This window comes from Podarcis erhardii (assembly GCF_964252035.2).
Source record: "Podarcis erhardii genome assembly, chromosome: 6".
NCBI lineage: Eukaryota > Metazoa > Chordata > Lepidosauria > Squamata > Lacertidae > Podarcis > Podarcis erhardii.
The window spans coordinates 49635970-49641969 of record NC_138510.1 but is presented as its reverse complement, the minus strand read 5'-3'; the positions used below and the strand labels follow the sequence as shown (position 1 = coordinate 49641969).

General features: G+C 43.8%; 1 long non-coding RNA gene across 1 annotated transcript in view; it reads left to right on the top strand.

Moving 5' to 3' along the window:
* Positions 1-871: 871 nt before the first annotated feature.
* LOC309344179 overlaps positions 872-6000 on the top strand; it is an 18362-nt gene continuing 13233 nt past the window's right edge. The window contains exon 1 of the long non-coding RNA XR_014157642.1: positions 872-1299. This is a non-coding gene — a long non-coding RNA (uncharacterized lncRNA). The remainder of the gene's footprint in view (positions 1300-6000) is intronic.

The window sequence follows — 6000 nt, the reverse complement described above, 5'->3', positions numbered from 1 at the left end:
ATGCGGTTAAAGTGTGCATAAAAAAAGAATATATTGGTGAAAATAGCAAACAAATATGCATCATATTTGGAAAGAATGTTTGCAAAAATGTGTACATCAGCTAAAATTTCATTCAAAAATGTGTTTATTAGGAGAAATTTGCATTAAAATACTGAATAATTTTCATGACAATTTTTTTTAATTCAAAGATTGCTGCAGAAATGTGGTGAACTGAATTTAAGATTTGAAAAATGAGAAACCGAGCAACCAAAAATTCTCAGATTCAACCCTGTAATAGGTGATCCCACATCTCGCCTTGTGCTGGCTCCTGCTTCCTATCTGCATGGAAAAACAAAATAAAAATCTCTTTGTTTAAGAAATGATCATGGGTTGCTGTATGGCTTTTCCTTCATGTGTTCATGGAGCAGCCATCAGCAGCTTATGCTCAAAGATGTGGTTTGACCTATGTATTGAGAAGTCTGAGTAGGTTTGTGAGAGGATCTCATGATGAAAAAATTAATGTGAATTTTAAACCAGCCTGATCTAAGCTTGCTCAGAGATTGTATAAGCTACCGAGAACCCTTCCTTCTCTGGATTAATTCATAGACTTGGGGGATTTGTATAATGCACGCTTGTAAAGAATAATGCCCTGGCCCACCGGAATCAGAGTGAATATGAAACATGATGCTCAAAGACAGATGTGATTCCATAAATTCACAAACAGCAACCTATAAATAACTTGCTGGTTATGCAGCCGCCCTCCTATGATCCTGATTCTTACATCTTACAGCTGCCATGTGTCTCCATGGTGATAGAATCACATGACCACCAGCCATTCATTCATAGCTGTTTCAATCTGATGGAGAGGGAAGGTAGGATGAGGGCGGGGGGGTCAATAATTTGGAGAAATCAACATTTGGGTCTTTGTGGGAAGGAAAGTCAAAACACAAGGAGATAAAGACTGATCTTGGCAAGTATGGGTGCTGACGAGAGAGGATTTTGCAGGCTGCTGTTTTAGGAAACAGGCTAGCATTCAGGAAAAAGGTGGTGTTTTAATAGTAACAAGACTGGGTCAGAGCTGAAGCTGCCATCTCCTCATCCCATGAGCCCTTTGAGAGTTGTATGCAGCAGGGAAATGCTCAGCAAGCGCAGTTTCTTTGGTAACGATGCAGACATCGTGACTGTCTGAGTTTTCTCTAAATTGCGCCTTTTCAGGCTTCAGCTGCCATCTTTAAGTAGCCCACCTTGTCAGGTCAGTAACCCATTTAGATGGCTGTCCCAGCAGCAGACACTGCTAGTGCTTTCTGAAGAAGCAACATGGTAAGTGGATGCCCCAGTGTGCTAGACATTAACACGCTAGGAATAAAATGTTATGCCTCCCTGCTCTGGATTGAAGCCCCTTTTCAATGGTACAGAGAGGAGGAGACTGGAAGCAAGGAAATAGCGTCCCCTTTGGAATCTGCACCCTCATGTTATTTTGTCTTTTAGAGATCCTCAGGATGCCTTATAAAATGCCAGCGAGAGTTGACAAAGATGATTTTCTTCAGGTTTCAGGTGTTTCTCTCTGAGGTTTCTAGAGGCAAGGGGAATGCCCCCTGACGCTAGTGTACATGCATGCGGTGCAACACTGGTATGCCGACATACAAAATGAGAAATAATTTGCTGCTACATAAAGGCAAAATGAGGAATCACTTTACACTTACAACTGGGGTGGTACAGAGAGTTACACTCTGAACATGAGTCATCATGATGCCATTACGGGAATAGCAAGTGCCGATTTATTTGAGAAGCACTAAGCTCAGAAAGATGTAGAAAACAATCGTGTAATGTTACTCTGCATTGACTACACTTCTAATTAGTACTGTGCTCTGTTCTAATTTTAGCTGAATGAAAAATGCAATAAGGTTGGGTTTACCCTATGGACAAACTAGGAAGAACTATTCCCTAGACTAGAGAAAAGAGCCTCTGTCTTTTTTTCCGGAAGTAAATTGCCCCCACCTTTGAATGTCCTGGATTTCTGTAGAGTTGTCTGGGGGCTCACTCACTTCTTACACAGGAAAGCCAAAACTACGTTAACTTTCCTGGCAGATTAAAGTGTATCCAGTGAATCCAGAGTGTATCCTGGTCACAATTCCTCACATCATGCATGGTCTGACTTACTTTCCACAATACTTTTCATGACATAAGTAGGGAGCAGATTCTGCAACAAGCGTCAAAGCATTCACAGGACTAGTTCAGCTTTCCAAAGTTCATTGCAGAGGCACATTACTGCTGCTGAAGAAACTACATCACACAGAATGTGACTGCGGGAACAAGCCCCACATTATCAGGGCAGATTTTAGCATGGCAACTTGCATGCAAATGTGGCACTGCCTTGCTCAGGGATTAGAATCTAGTGGCCCTCCAGATGTTCTTGGATTCCAGCACCCACCTTTCCCACACAGCCTGGTCAATAAGAAGGGATGATGGGAGCCCTAGTCCAGCAACATCTGGAAGCCACTGGGTTCCCCACCCCTGGCTGGGTCCGAGCAAAAGCTCATCTTGCCCAGAACCCCAACAAACACAAGTCCAAAGACACACACACACCACTTCCACTGTCAGAGGAAGTATGTCTCTGCTGGGAATCACAAATAGGGAGAGTGCTGTTGCATTCAGTTCCTGCTCACAGGCTTTCTACATACTTGTGGTTGTTCACTGGGGGTACAGGATGCCAGACTACATGGGCCCTTAGCCTGATCCATGAAATATCTTTTTGAGTTCTTATGTTCAAATGAGAGAGGTAGACACCACCACATCAACTACAGGCTCACAGCTTTTGAATATGATGATCCCATTTTCACTAGCCCTGTGCCAAGTCCTGCCTTTAAATTTCCAGATAATCATTATCTCTTGTGAAAGAGGGTGGTTTATCATATGCCTTTTATCTCAGGGTGAAATTCTAGGAACTTCTAGGTTTAGAAGAGATTGCATTTACTTACAAGTGGCTTTGGGGTGGGGAGGACATGAATTAATGTCCTCTTCCGTTATAGAACAACCCCTGGATGGCCTGTTGTCTTCCCATCCTGCAGTTCCTCAAAACCATATGTAGGGGCACTTGGGAAGGTTGCAGAGTGCAGACCACCAGGGAGATGATTTGGAGAATGAAAAAACAACACTCACAGAAATACCCTCCAGCCACCTCAAAAGTAAGTTAAGTGCAGCAAAAACCCAGCACCCCACCTAGGAGAAAATCTTTCTTTATTTATTGATGGAGAATAACTGAAAAACACTGGGAGGGTTTTTTTTGTTTGTTTTTTACACAGCGCTAATTCTAATGATTCTGGCTAAAATTCACAAAATATATAAGCCTTCAGCTAAACGAAGGGATAGATTTAATGTCAAGCCAATAAGCAAGCCGAGGCAAACAGTCCATAGTTAATTGCAAATAAGCAAGCAAGCCGAAGGATGCAGTTCTGAGCTCCATTCATCAACCAGCCGCAACAGCTAATAGGGGGCAGTCAAACATGAACCAGCAGCTGGTCCCTTCAATGCTATCCCTTTCCAGGAACTGCTCCCGGCTTTTATTTCATTGGCTGCCTAGCTGGGGCAGTTAAGCAAAGCAGATGGGGAACTGGTTAGCCAGCCATTTGTACAAAAAGGCTGTAAACTGAATGAAATAATTCTGTTCTGGCTCCCTGGATGCTGCCAGAGCCTTCAGAAAAGGATGGAAAAGAAACAATGTTTTAGTAGCTGCAATTTTACTCTCCTGCCCTCACACCCTTTAATCTTCTGCCTAGGTTTGTGCTTCAAAAGGGCAGCTCATGTTTCACAACTGTCATGTGATTTCTTCCCTCAACCCGGGAGTATATTTTAAGCCTCTCCTTGACGTCACGCGCTTCTCCATCTCAACAGGACCTTGTTTTGTCGGTTTTCAGGGATTAGACTATTACTGTCCGGCGTGCTCTCGTTCTTCCCATCATAAGGCAATTAATGCTCACTAAACTGCAGTATGAGCAGATGGAGGGAGGGAGGTGATGTTCTTCTTCACCATTGTCCTTCGGTGGTCATGAAAGCATCATTTCCTCCCGAATCACCCTAAATCAGGACCATACCACAGCAGCGTCTCTCAGCACGTGAAAAAGCAAGTGCTCAGAAGGGTGCTTAAGATCTATATTTAGTCAAACAAAATGACTCTCCCCTATTTCCCTCTATTTCTCTGTAACATCTGAATCAGGTGAGGGTGTGCAATTTCATACAAGCACCTTGATGTATATAGCGCTGGGTGGAACGAGGACCAATAAACTGAGACTGAATCCTGGCAAGAATGGGGCCCAGCAGCGGGTGAGCCGTTTGTGGTTCTGAGTGATAGATCAGTTGGCTGCTCTGGAAAGGACTGTTTTCCCTTAGGATCAGGTATATAGCTTGGAGGTAATCATCACTGGCCACCTCATTAGAAGAGAAGATTCCCTGGAAAAGACCCTGATACTGTATTGGGAAAGATGGAGGGCACAAGGAGAATGGGATGACAGAGGACGAGATGGTTGGACAGTGTTCTCGAAGCTACCAGCATGAGTTTGACCAAACTGTGGGAGGCAGTGGAAGACAGGAGTGCCTGGCGTGCTCTGGTCCATGGGGTCACGAAGAGTCGGACACGACTAAACAACTAAACAACAACAATCATCATTGATCCATCATCACTGCTTATGTGCCTTTTCTCACCTTTGGCTGGGACGCCAGCGACAACCATTCCTGGGCAGGAAAAGCTTGGACACACAGGGGTCTATGCAGCAGTAACCTCAACATTAGCTTACTGCAATGCACTCTATGGGAAACTGCCCTGAGGTCTGGTCAGGAAACTGAAGCTGGGGCTGAAGGCAGCATCTAGTTAGTGGAGCAGTCTGCTGCCAGCATACAACAGCCCTGTTTGTTGAGGGGACACTGCCTGGCCAAAGCTCCCACTTTTCATGTTCCTCATATAGGCACAGATGCAGACATATTAGCTCCAGTGTTGGCTATATTACTGATATTATTAGCTTCAGTGTTGGCTATATTATATTATTATTTCTCTCCCTCAGTCCTTTTTATGCGTTTCATCTCATTAAACAATTCCACCTTCCACGGCTACTTCAAATTTCATTCCTCTGGCTTTGGTGTTTACAAACAGAATTACTACTGCATGCTAATTAAGCACTTGGTTACTGCCAATTTAATTTTACCCCAAAGGAATGTTTGGTGGTTTGATGGGAACAGTGGAGGGCAGAGTGCCTACAACGCTGTTATTAGACCAGTGGTGCATGGTGCTAAGCTTGATTGTTTCAATGCCTAGGAAAAGCTCAATGCACAGCACTCTTGCTGTAACAGCCAATATTACATAAATATGTGTTCTTTGGCTCCTTCCCATATTACTTTTCCATATATGAAAAATCAATTTCCATGTAGCAGGGGTGGGAAGCCTGTGATCCTCCAGATTCACCTCTTGTCAGTCCCAGCTCCCATCAGCCCTAGCCAGCATGGCCAAGGGTCAGGAATGAGGGCAGCTGGAGTCCAAGAACATCTGGGTGGCCATTGCACAATACAGGAAAAGGTGTGCATTTTGTAATGTATAGAGAAGGTGGATCCATGGGATGGGCAGTCATGACAGACATGCATGTACCTGTTGCAAAAATGACACTCAGGCAACCCTTTATATATTACCAAAGGGACACTTTTTCTCCATGGGCATTAATTTTCTCTTATGAAAAGACATAAAATAATAATACCCTAGGGCTGGGAGACAAACTATGGTTCTGCAAACATAGTTGCTCTTTTTTCCAGTACTTAGCAGTAGCAGCAGCAGATCATCCTCCATCTGTAGATCTCAGGGTGGTTTGATGACTTCTGCAGTCACTGAGTGATGAGAATAAAAAAGAATTAAGTTTTCTTGATTCTCTTCAGCAATCAATGTTTGGGCAAGCTCAAATGTTGTCCACAATGTGGTGGCTGCAGACTTCATCATGCACTGAATCACTTCAGACAAACTATGGCTCGTCCTTTGATCTGAAT